This window comes from Pholcus phalangioides, unplaced genomic scaffold (genome assembly GCF_987345545.1).
Source record: "Pholcus phalangioides strain wild (caught in Gottingen) unplaced genomic scaffold, Ppha-v1.0 ptg000015l_1, whole genome shotgun sequence".
Taxonomy (NCBI): Eukaryota; Metazoa; Arthropoda; class Arachnida; order Araneae; family Pholcidae; genus Pholcus; species Pholcus phalangioides.
The window spans coordinates 68337915-68351661 of NW_028301608.1; the positions used below are offsets into that span (position 1 = coordinate 68337915).

A 13747-nucleotide genomic window follows, 5' to 3' on the forward strand; every position below is an offset into this window, starting at 1 on the left:
TGAAAAATATGCACATCTCCTCTTTAAACGTTATTGAAAAATCAGATCATTCCAACAGCAGTTATAGGATTCCCATAGATAAAAGGACTAGACTTTTTCAAATCTTCAAGATGTACTAACCTTTACAGGAGACATTTGTTTGAGACATTTTCCAGAAACTTACATGGTTTCAGGACATTCATTCCCAAAATGTGGCAGTTACCAGCACACTCATATGAATAAAGAATTTAGAATTTACACGTGGCGTTGCATGCGAAATATTTCAAGCATTTGTTTCAAAAGTTGCGCGCGTGCAATTAGAGGAATTTGTTGTGTTTTCGGCTTTCACTCGTCCGAAAATGAAATTACGGATTATTTGCCTCGAATGCGTTAAGTAAAACTTATCTAAAACAAAATTCAATTTCTTTGAGTTATTTTTAATCGAATTTTTGTGTTATTTTGCGGAATCGAATTTCGCTACAACATTTTTTTAACGGATGTTAAAATTAAGAAAATTGGAAATTTATTTATAACAAAATTTCGTTTTAACGAGGCCCATCATTTCAACTTTTTCGGGGGGGTTGGGAGGGCGCAGAGAGAATATACTCAATCACATATATGTATATGTACTTTTAATCTGTGCTACTGTTTTTGTCTTTATGTAATGATTTGTCATGTTGTTGTCATAATAAAAGAAAAAAAAATGAGTCGGTTTTCAAGATTTCTTGTAGCTACGGTGCATCAACCCCGACCGCGGAAAGGCGTTCAGATAGAAATGTTTCAATACCCACAACATGATATAATTAGTGAAATTCATAATTAACAGTATTTCTTACATGAAAACACATAAAATCGTGATTCAATCGGTATATCGTCAAAAAAATTGTCAAATGGTGGCAAAGTGGCCAATTATAGCCAAAGCATTATTAAGGGCAAGTAACGTCGACAAATAGAAAGCCAAAAAAACTTTTAAAAGCAAGTAAAGTTGCCAATTGCATCCAAAAATATTTCCAAAGAAAAGTAGTTTCTATTTCTGAGGGAAATAGAGAAAGACCTACTGTAAGTCGCAATGGGAAGAAATGTAACTCAAATAATCGTTCATAATTTAATGGAGACCCCGGTCTCTCGTATGGGCCCCGTGGAGGCAGAGGTGATTTTTTATTTCCAAAAAATCAGCATCTCTACACATAGCGTGTTTTCCGTATTTCTTGTATTAACAAGTGTGGTGGAGGACATCTTTCTCTACATGAATTGATAATTACGTATGATGAGTAAATGTCAACAAAATAATATCAAACAAAACTGGTTTGCGATTCAAAAAACCACAATCTTTTATGACCAGGAAACGAACCCATGAGAGAAATGTCCGTACAATGTTCGAGTCGATTGTTCAAACAATTGAATATTAAGAAGCTACTACTGTCTCTATTTCAGTGGCTCCCGCCACGGTGCGTGAAATAAGGAAGGCAGGGTCGTGTGTCCAGTGGTGTAGATGATAGCATGCTTGCCCGGTATGCAAGAGGGCCTGGATTCGATTCCCGGCGGAGACAAGATGATTTTTCTTTCCGAGTTCACCTCAGCATAATATCCAGAAAATAAAATGTTTCCTTGAATTCTCTCAATATTAATATTACAATGTGGCCTTCATCTCATTATGTTTGTAACTACTACTGCTGCTTAACCTTTCGTACACATTCCACTGTGAAATTTCTAACGAATTAGTACATTCTGGAACGCGGTGTGTGTGCGCGCGCGGCTCTAACGTATTTATATTGTCAGAATTGTGCTTATTTCGAGTAACTGCTGGTGGTGCCATCTGTCTTCCATAATTCGAAGTGAAGATGGTAAATGCTTTAATTTTCATGTTGAATAAGTATCACGTTGAAAGTCTGCCTACTCTCTCCGGAAAAACTTCATATCTGGATATATGTCTGAGGAGAGACACGTATGTAACTGTAAATTATTTCACTCCTCTGCAACTGCGGTTTATATAAACTCTGAAATTATAAGATTCAGTTCTTTCACTTTTCTCGGGGCAAGGTGTATTTACGAGAGGAAAAATGTTATACCATTAGAGGCTCAAAGCACATTAAGAATGTTTTCTTAGTACGTATTCCTTCATTTAAGAAATGAAATTCATGTGGTTTTAGATAAAAGTTTCACACTTTTGCTATTTAAATTGTCTGAATACATCAATCTGTCTTGCTTGTGCTGCGATTTCTACGGTTCTGCTTTACACCTGAGCAAAATTAGCTTCGATCTTATATTCTCATTGCTTGTAGTAGTAACAATGTTCATCGGATCAATGAATTCATAGGTGTTCGTATATGTATCTTCATTTTGCTGACGGCGGGCGACAAAATAAAGAGTTACGTAACCATCAGCGAGGGAAGCTAGCCCAAGTTTTATTTAGGCCCCTATATGTGGTGGGTTCCGTAATGCCCAAAACAAATTGCGTTATCGCTTTTGTGGGTGCACAGAGACTAGAAAGTGCGGAGAGCCAAACCTAAATTTGTTAGGCCTTCCCTTCTACATCAGCTCTTAACGAGTGTCTAACGCTATCAAAGCGGAACTATAAAAGCTACGTGGGGAGAAGTCGGCCAAAAAAAACTAAATAAAAGGCCGGATTTTCTACATGTATAAGGAATGGGATGGGAGAGGTTATTCCGGTGCTGAACGGAGTCCGTTTTCCTGAGAGCTCCTCCGTATCCGGGGGTTCTTTTACGGCCGCATCAAGGCGGTGAGACAAAACGACTGCCCGCCCGTACTGCTAGGACGGTAGCACGTAGAACTGTTGAAGCCGACAAAGCTAATACGGCAAAGTGAGTGGATTCGGGTCCGAATACACGCCATTTGTTCCTTTTCCCGCACTCTTCAATTAGAGCCAAAACCTCAGGAGCTCCCGAAGGCTCTTCTCTAATTCCTGGCTAATACTAATAATGATAGATTATTTCCTCTTTCTCACACTCTTAGCGTCTGCTTATTCTTATGGTGCTTTTGGAAATGCTGACTACAACAGCAGACGTGTCATTACACAATACACTGTATACATATTCCCTTAAAACATTCAAATCCATCACGTTTGATGGGAGGCACTTTTGTAGCCAAGCTATTGCTATTAAGAAAAAAAGCTGCCATCAGAATAAAAATGAAAAGTGAATGATTGAAACTTTGAAAGAAAAAAATCATTTATAAGACAGAGGAATTATTGAACTCTACGCGGCGATTTAATAGCAAGAAAAACAAGTCATTGATCAAAGAATCGATTGCACATGAAACTCATTGCTTTTTAAAGCTTAGAAATTTTAAGGTATCCGACTACGTTAGAGAGCACTTATTGTAAAATGATACTGGAGTGAACTTTATTAACACTTTTTAATAGAAAATGTTTCAAAATGGTTAAAACAGTAATAAATTTTGGACTGCCTAAGTCATTTTTAGGTCGCATATTAAGCAAAATTCTTGTAATATTCGAAACACGATTGCGAAAAATTCTATGAATCGAATGTTTTGTTACACTGTACATTTAAATAGCCATGGTGCAGGTTTTGAACAAAAATTCAAAGGATTGTGTGAGATGTGCTCATAAGTTACTCCAAAATCTGTTGATGTATATGTGAATATTTTTTAATTTTATTCTACACATCGTGCGAATAAAACACTGTAATTAGACAAAAATGAGGTGTAGACCTTCGATTTTGGTTTATGGCCTTAACAATATGCAACAAAATATTATATTAAAATTTCGTAATGATACAATAAATAGATTTCTGGAAAAATCATGTTTCAAACTCAAGTTAAATGTCAAAAATAGCATTCTTTGTGCAACCGCCGATGTTGACGTTTTTATTCACGTATTACTTATATGCAAAAACGCAACACTCTCTAAAGCGAACAAAACTTCGGTTCTAAGCGTAATGTAAAGAAAATAAGGCCTGTTTTGGAATTACAAGAAAAATAGAGCTTTCAAGAAATTAAAAATTCTATACTTTTTTTTAAAATTACGTTCTCGGATAACTTGAAAATTGTTTCGTGGCATTGCAGCTTGGACTTAAATTTAACCAAAAAATATGTGTTAAATGCGGGTAAAACGGTTTTCCCGCCTTCCTCCCCCTCGTTGGGAATTATATTTGTTGTCGCCTTTGTATTTGTATATAATGATGTTTTTTTCCCAACTTTCCTTCGTTTTTCGAATTGAAATATCTCAGCGAATATTACACTTAATAAGCTTAAACACATAATAAAAAATTAATTCGCAATTTAATATTTTTTTACATTTATCTCACCTAATCAACGAGAATGAATACGCTTAGTATCCAATAATTTGCAATAACCCAAGATTCATGGTAGCAAAAGTGTGCCTAAAATTTGAACTACGTACAATATTTACAACGTACTGCATAAAACAGAGAAGTGAATGTAATTCAGTAAACAGAGAAGTAAAATGCAGAGAACAGACAAGTTTCAAATTAGACAATTGAATTGATTCTCAGATCTTAGAGTCATTCATTCATTCATTCAGATCTTATAGTCTAGATAATTAAAATGTTTTCGGAATCTGAGAAGCGAATTGCTGATCTATTCAACGGCTGGTCTGTCATGTCCCGGCGTGCTGGTCGCCCTCGCTGTTTTACGGCATGTCGGCTAATGAGGGGGGAATACGTTAATATATTCATATACACGCTAGAATTTGATGTGTTAATGAAACTAACAACACATGTAGATTGATCAATTAAATTTTTATTATACTGAATTAATCTAATGCATGGGATGAAACGTATTCTTTTGTACAATAAACTGCATTTTGAGTGTCACAATCAGTACAGGTGGTGAAACTCAATAAACTCTCTAACACGCATCCATTTTATTTTATTACTCCATGTAGGCCTTATCTCCATTTTCATTTTAGTGTTTTGATTTCAATTTATTTAACGCTAATCGTTCTTAACTAGGGAGTGGCGGGTATTCTTGTGACTCATGAAACATATTTATAAAAATGATGAATAGAAGTTCTATGAATATCGAACAACGGATAAACCATTTCTTTGCGCAATGTCCTAATGTTTTGGGTTTGATCGGGGATTAGAGATTCGCGTAGTCAAAAAATCGGCACTCGGGATATTCGCATATGTGTGTGTACCTTTTTCGGTGTTGTATCAACACCAGCTGCTCCTGGCTTTTCTGTCAAGGCGTTCGAGCTCCTTTCTATTCTCGTGTCCAGTCTGCGGTATTCCTCTTTCTTTTTTTCCTGCGCAGAAGATGGTGGTGGGTACGGGGTAGGGAAATGTTTGCTATGATTCCCACGATCCAATTTCTTAAGGGCTCTGAACAAGATTAGGAACGAATGGCCCATTACTAGCGGTGAGTTAATCCAATTTTGGCTCAGTCTTGATCGGACTCTCTCTCTCTCTACCACTCAATTCTTCTCTATATTTTTCCTTTCTTCTCTGCTTTCCGTTTTTTCGCACATTTCCTTTTCTTTCTCTCCTGGTATTTTTACTTTTCCTGGTTTATCGTATCATTTTGAGTGAATCGAGTGAAAACCTCAAAAAAAAAAGTATGAAAATCAAGCTTTTTCAGAGCATTCGTTTTCAAATCAAGTAGTTAGAACATGGAACAATTGGTAGAAAAATGAAACTACTTCCAAAATATTTATGCGTCCAATGTCTAACATTATGACTTATAAATAATATACATTTGAAATTTTTAAAGAAATCATTCAAATTTCCATATTAACGAAAGCTAAACTTTTCGATTCCAATTTATAAAAGTTTTTATTTTTCCAATTCTTTTAGGTTCGAACGCTGTCACTGGAAATAAATTTCTTCCTCTGACGATAAATTTCAAATAAGAAACACGCACGTATTTATTAGTAGCTTTAAAAATTGATTATTATTTAAATATTTTCTAAATTCTTATTGCATGAACTTTTGTGGATTTTTTTCTGGTTTTTAACCTCTTTTAAAATAAAACTACATCTCTGAGAGTTTCCAAATTTTAAATGGTATGAAGAAGGTATTTAAAGTTATTTCTAATGAAAAATATTTGGTTCATAAAATCACCACCCAGAGGAAAGTGACATTGATGAATCCGTTGTGGTTAAATTGGATCCCAGAGCAATTCGTAACGCACAAACCTGCAAGTAATGATTTTAATTTTATAAATATCCCGATATGAGAGACTCTTCTCTATAATTTATGAAATTTTTTCATTTATGGAAATTTTTACCACCATCATGTAATTTATCTAGAATAAAACTGCACGTTTTCGTCGAAGCCCTTCCGTTGTTATAGGACCACGATGGGATTGTGTTTGAAAAAAGTCAGTGCTTTACCGGAAAATTATATTATCGATGAAATTGCAACGAACGGTGTCCATTTAAATAATATTGGCCCTTTAAAAAGAATGATGAAATGAAATAAAAGAAGATCCGTGATGGAAAAAAAAACAAAGTAATTTGAGGACACGTGTTACCCGTGTGTACCAGAACGGAGAAAGGCTCCTGCTTCTGTAGAGCCATAGATGTAATATAACATTTAATCTCATATCTATGTGTAGAGCAGTGTTTCTTAAAGTGCGCGTCGCGAGGAATTGCCAACATAAACTTGTGCCTTTTTAGTGCATTGAAGTAGTAAATTTCTGGACCAGCGTTTCTTAACCTTTCTGAATCTAACGACCAGTAAAATGTCTGAAAAAATTCGATGGACTTCAAACTTACAATATGAATGTCCAGTTTTCCATTGTTCTATTTTATGCAGTTTTTGTACTATTTTATACAGTTGTCTCGTCTCTTTCAACGAAGCTTATTTGAATTTGTAATACTTACCAAGATCTTTTTGAGGTTTATTTGTTTGCAACAATACATAGCTTATAAATGTTTAAAAAAAAATACTTTAATCTTTAACTAATAACTTTAATCTTTAAAAAAAAATTAATTAATATGGCCGTAGACCCACATTTCAATTCACAACGATTTCCAGTAGCCCTTCATTTCTTAACCGTTTGTAATTTTTCAAAAATTTTAGCAACAATTGTTATTTTTGCTGATTAATGATAATGTTTTGTCGACAGTTGAAGATGCCCCGTATTTTTAGCAGTATTTAAGATCCTTCCTCTATTTTACTTTATGAAATATAGCCATTAAGTCAAAACAAATGGGTTTTTTTTCGAGAAATACATCTTTGCTTACTGCAATTTTTGCAATAATTAGCAAATTTGTCGCAAGTTGTTTTTTTTTCTTGCTACATTTACAGATATTCCGTATCTAGGATTGCAATTTCCTCGATGAGATATGGTGACGCCCAGTAACAAACAGTAACAATTTTTACTTGACCCCATAAGGATATTACAGGTATCGATTACAACAATTGAACAATTTCACAATCGATTTAGAAGTAAATTATCACCTAAGTCATCGTCCAAGACCACCTGGTTGTTTTTCTCGACCGTTCTGGAGAGTCGTGTTTAGGCAAGAGAGCCTTGGATCGAAAATGTTTGAGAACCATTGTTGTAGAGACTCCAATATCTGTAAAAATTGGTGGTGAAGGATGCATACAGAAATCGAGAACATTGATATTAAAAACTTCAACATATAGTCTGTTACATTTTTATATGGATTCATGAATGAGCGCAATGCATTAAATCGTTCGTATTCACAATGAATTCAACGAACAACACTATACCCCCCAGTAGTGGTAGCTCAAGGGGGCAACTTTGAACATACTCGAACAGTGTTTATTATTGTCTTCTTTTCGCATAAACCATTGCAACAGTTGAAAAGTGACTTTGTTACAATTCAAAGCTATAGAATTGTGTGACTTTCGAATTTTTCTACCAATCGCTTCAAAATTTACATCTTTTGCGACCGAAGAAATATGCACTTTTCCATTCCTTCTTATTCTGCCGTTCACTATTTACTACTTTCTTTCAGTAACGTGTTTAGCCACAAATTTGCGAATAATAGCATTGTTCTATGGCGCATAGTGGTGTCTGCTAAAGAATTCTTTTAGTAATCATTTCTTCTTCTTCGTGTTGTTTGGAGAATTTCTCCTCAGCTCCCCTGATTTAGAAAGATTCCTCTCATCCAATTCCCTTCTTTTTATTTATTTATTTTTTTCCTCGTCGTAAAATGGTTGAGAAAAGAAAAAAGAAGTCGGAAGAATAAGAAGAAAATTAAAAAGAAGAAGACGACGATTCGGAAAAGGGAGGAAGTGAATTTGAAGATGAGGCAAGGGAAAGAAAATGAATAAAGAAAAATAAGAAAAATCTTTCACACGTACGTACACATACATCTCCACCCCCGTAGCTTTACGAAAAAGCGTGGTTTTAAAACCAACATTTCTTTCGCTCTTTTTTCTTTTCTTTTCTTGCTTTTTCTTCTCTATTTTATATTTCTTTGATTCTTTGAAAAAGAAGAGTAAAAGTGATGAGGGGCCCGGATGTGAAGGGATGCGCGAGAGCAGGGATCGTCAGAAGCAGGAGGAGACAAACCTACCACCTCCCTCATGAATATTTAATGAAGGTGGGCGCCGTGTGTCAACAGCCGAGGCGGCGGCACATTGTGTGAAAGGGGCCCCGACGACACCTCACGCGTCTTTCTTGAGTCTTTCCTCCGTGCCATTCCTCAAGCAGTACCGTCCGCCCCAGTACACAACGCACATACGCACGCACAGCTTTTCCTCTCTCTGAGTACACTCAAAAACCAAACCTTCTTTTCCACACACACACACATATATATAGAGAGAGAGAGATGGATCTGGCTCGCTCGCCAGGTCCTTCATCGTCTTTTTCCTTTGGTCGGATCTGATTGACTCTTGCGCAGGGGCTATTGGATCTGACACGGAGCCCTTCTTCTTCCTCATTTTCCACACAAGACATTTTCAGTTTGCCTCTACGCCCCCTTCTCCCCCATCGTCCTCTAAAGGCTGATATCTTCACATTTCTACGGAAAATAACAGGTATCTCTTCTTCTCTCTCATCCTGGATGAAGGTGAACTCAATTTCTGGAAGAAGTCACAGAGAGTGAAAATTGTAAAAAAAATTTACAGAGAGAATATACCTTTTTTTCGAGCAGATGAAATATTGATCTGCATTTGCGAGAATTTTCTTGTAGGCGTGAACTATGTACACCCCCCATAATATTGGAAGAAGGCCTATGCATTTCACAACAGCTATGAATGATTGGGCCATTTCCTCTGATGAATTCCAATAAATCCAGGGAAGAGACTTCGACTTAAAGATTTTTCTATCCATAATAACATCGATGGACCAAGATATTGAACTGAAATGGACATGATGCTTTATAAAGCAGTGTTTCTCAATATTTTTCAGCTCATGACCCTTTTTGGGCTAAATCTTCTTTCCATGGCCTACTTGTGTTATCCAGCCGCCATCATCCAGGAACGAGACTTTTTCTACTCAATGAGTTGGATTAAAATTAAATTGATAATGAACATTAAAGATTAATGTTAGGATCCCTGGGCCACACGCAGATTCAGAGAGGTGGAAGCGGGAGGGGGAGGTGATCATCTTCCTCAAGAATCGACTGTCAGAAAAATTTGTGTGCCCTATTAAATACGGGACGATTCAACGAGCGTCCACAATAAATTGCTCCTTCCGGCATATCACCCTGTATCCGAACCTACCCTGTTGTAAGCTAGATTTCGGTGAGCTTCCTTTCTATTGAAGGGGTTCTGTGCAGGGCAGTTTTAACTTCATTCCCCCACCCGGATAAAGTTCTGTTCTGTGACCGTATACTTAGCTGCATTGGCGTACGCCAAGGGGGGTTTTGGGGTCCCAAACCACCCCCCCCCCTCCCCGCCCGAGCCAAGATTATAGTGTTGTTTTATAGGAAAAAACGTAAACCCCTCCCCTCAGAAGGAAAAAAATCTGAAACCCACCCCTCCCACTCGAGAAAATTCTGCGTACGCCTATGCTTAGCTGCAAGTAATAACTTACGTGTTTACATACGTACTCGCGAAGATCCCAATAACAAATCTCCACGTAAAGGCTTCTAATGAACATAAGAATACATGCCCTGATGGCGCTGGCCTCGTCCTTGAGATGGTCCAAGTTTAGGGTAGCTCTACTGGATTCTGAGGTAGGCACACTTTTTCTCACCATATTTCATTCTTTATTTTTTCAGTCATTGTTATCCTCACAGCTGCGGTCCCATAGAATGGCCCAGGACTACAGGGGGGGGGGGGGCTATATGGCCCCAGGTTGAGAACCGTTGCTTTAGAACAGTGTTTCCCAAGTTCTTCTGATGTCGTGGATCCTCCCCCCCCCCTATTTATGTAGGGTTCTCAGAGGCCCGCCAATGGCATATTGGAGGCCAACGCCAAGACACCCGATTATTAAAAAATTAGATCAGCATTCCACTATCTGAAACTATGATAGTAATTCTTATTCGTTTTGGACATTCCATCTTTTGTACGAACAATTAGTGCATCTACAGAAATATCAAATCTTGAACAGAATTCTTACTGACAAGTTTCCACTTTGATGCAATAAAAGAAAATTTTCCGAATAACATTAGCAAATTTTTCTATCGATAGTGGTCGAGGGGTCAAACCTTAGAATAAGTTTTAGGAAAGAGTGATTATTATGATTCCAAGATAAAAGTATATGTGTGTTTTTTGCGTACAAAACCTAAGTAAGTGAGCGAGCTTTATATTTGCCAAATTAATAAGCAATTACCTCATAATTTATGTTTATTAATTAATCATTGGTAATTCTAATTCATTTTTATGTATAGACTATATATTTTTTGTAAATTCACAAATTTTATAACAATCGTAATTTTTTCATTGCATGTTGACCAAGAAGGAGGGGGTGCCCAACTTCAGTGGTTCACCCCTCCCATTATATGTGGCCCGCATAACTTTACGAATCTGTTGATGTGGCCCTCTGATGCAAAACGTTGAAGACCCATATCCTATCATTAAGGAGATATGATCGAAGTGTTCAAAATTTTCAATGGGATGGATAGGATGGACCATGAACTTTTCGTACACTGCCAATCGACTGCTTTTACAAGGAAACACCAGTATCGATTGGTGAGGGACAATGCAAGGTTATGGTGCCGCAGGGAATTTTTCTCTAATAGGGTTGTTAATAAATGGAATAGCTTACCCCCGGAGGTAGTAAATTGTAACACAATTGACACGTTTAAAAAGAAATACGATAAACATGTTGGGGGTAAATCGAGAAGCTATCCATACTTAGAATAAGACAACCATAAGTATTTTTTATGGGCACTGTATAATATTTTATCATGCGTATATATTGTTTACAATTTTTTGTTAATTGCATTTTTAATTGGGTTGCTATATTTTTGAAATATATGACATCAATATTTTTATGGGCATTTTTTTCTCAGCCACCTCGTTGGGCATTTTGCCTGTTGTGGCGTTGTATTTGTATTTGTATCCTACATTGAAGGTCAATGCACCGCGGACTTCCTGTAGGGAATATCAATTTCGAGCCATCCCTCCCATCCATAAAATCCATACTGTATTTTTTTTATAATTTGCATATCATAAAAAAAATGAAGTAATAAACAGTTTTTCACAGCACCATTCATGCAATGGTAGTAAATGAAAATGATCACAGGTTGAAAAACACTGCCTTAGAAACATGTCATAAAGCCACAAATTCTCGAACCAAAATGATTCTTCATTCTACATTTTATGTGGTGCTAGAACCTAGAATTTACGGCTTTCGAATAATTCCAAGCATTTGAAGCCCCTGCGGAAATTCGAACTCGGCACATGGGGAAGGTTTCAGCATGGAAACCACTTGTCTTATGAATGAATGCAATCTCTGTTATGCATTCATACATATATCTCTCTGTATGGTTTTACAAGAAAACCGTCCATAATTCTCGGAACTGAAAGTCGACGTTGCGATTGGACTGAATAATTGGGACATTGGAATTGAAATTAGTCAAGAAAAAGTTTTGCACCAAATCTGTTTTCAGAGCTCATACAGATTTGTCTTACAATACAACTGGTCACTCTATTTTCGATTCCCTGGGAAGTTGTGGGGATTTGCATTCTGCGACATGGAATGTTTTAAGAACCGCGTTTCGGGATCTTACACAACTCTGGGTCTTGGACAATGTCCAATTATTATTCAGGACATCCAGATTGTTGGTCGAAGCATTAAGAACGGGGATGTTCATTAATCAATGCCGCATAATACACAAGCCGAAACCGGAAGATATAGATCCCGGTATCTGCAGCGAATAAGGTACAAGGGACGGACGGGAACGATCTCTTAGCACTCTATAGTGTTCCGGGTGCAGTGTAACATGCTGTTACAAAGCGAACAACCCACGTAACGACTTTTGCCAATACTCTGATGTGTAGCATGTCGGAAATGAGAACACGCCCCGAGATGTGATAAGAATTATTTCAATCTGTTTCCAAGAGTGCGTGGTGGCGTGTGTTATATTCGACCATCCTTTTGTGTGTCCCCCCATTTCTATTCCAAAAGCTTCGATTCCCAAAAGACATGGGAATTATTCCAGAAACGAGAAGGACTTCCGAGTGGTGATATGTTCCTTCTGGTTCTTGTACCACACAGACGCTGGGGTTTAACGTTTCTGTCTTCGAGCAACGAAATGCAACAAATGTCGTGTAAGCGGGCGTTAGATGAATAATAACTACTGTTCCTTCTAGCAACACGCGGCGGACTTTTGGGAGAAAAGGACTTCGTTCTCCCTCTTCATGAATATGTATTTCGAAAAGGCCTTAACCCATTCTCACTAGTGCCTTATCCCCCCCTTCCCCCCCCCCCCGCAATCCTCGCCTGTCTTAAATATGCCTCCACCGTTAATTTCAAAATTCGCTGATCGCCGAATTAAGGAAACTTGAGCCTCGCAATGATTCCGTTGTGAAATGATTGAATAGAACGTATGGTTAGTAACGTTCCGTTTCTCGTAATAATCAGCAAGATTTTGCGATATTAGGTTCTTTGATCACATCCCAGTTCGGAGCGACGAGGATGAGTAGGAGGCTCGCTCACGTACACTGTGCACACCTGTTACCAGCCGGAGACAGGAAATAACTCCAGCCTATGAGGTTATACGCATTAACACGAGAATTTTCCAACAGATTCGACGATGATTTTTCTGTGACAAGTTGAACTTGTGTGTTTGCTCTGTATTCATTCAACTTTGCGAGAGCGAAAAGACTGTGGGCACCAAGCTTAAGACCCGCTGACAAAATATCATGAATTCTAATTTCGTGCACGCGTTGATAGTGGAAATCCTTCGAAAAGTGGTGGCTCTTCTGAATCATTGTATTACATGAGTACTCCGTGTATGAATTGAAATTATACTCGCATGAATCGAGGGCATGATTTTGATATCCGATAGCCTCAGTGAATGCAATTAATATATAGCAAAGATTTTTTTTTTTTTCATTGAAATATATTTTTATTTGAAAGAAAGAGACATATACTATGTCTCTAACTGGCAATGAAAAGTCCCCCCCCCCCGACTCCTTCAGTCTTGTGATATTAATACCAGCGGTTGGTAAATATCGATAATCTCCACTTGCACATTTATAGTTCATTGGACCTGAATTTGTACACGTATCCTGTTTTTCTTTTCATGTTGTATTTTCAAATTCAGGCCTATGAGAAAACCCTTCCAACAGAGGACAAGATGAGAGGAGTTGGTGTTGCAGATCGGCTGATGGCTGGGGACAGAGTACGGTGATGAAAGCGGATGGCTTGGGATGGTCTTGCGAGCGATCCACCC

At 37.5% G+C, this 13747-nt stretch overlaps 1 protein-coding gene across 10 annotated transcripts in view; it reads right to left on the reverse strand.

The window, feature by feature from the left end:
* Positions 1-13747, reverse strand: part of LOC149076594 (uncharacterized) — a 307582-nt gene that overhangs the window by 199141 nt on the left and 94694 nt on the right. Inside the window, exon 3 of one of the 10 annotated variants that reach the window (XM_089244198.1) lies at positions 7386-7504. The exons of the other annotated variants lie outside the window; for them this stretch is intronic. The gene's annotated coding sequence lies outside the window, so the exon portion shown is untranslated. The remainder of the gene's footprint in view (positions 1-7385; positions 7505-13747) is intronic. 10 annotated transcript variants of the gene reach the window in all.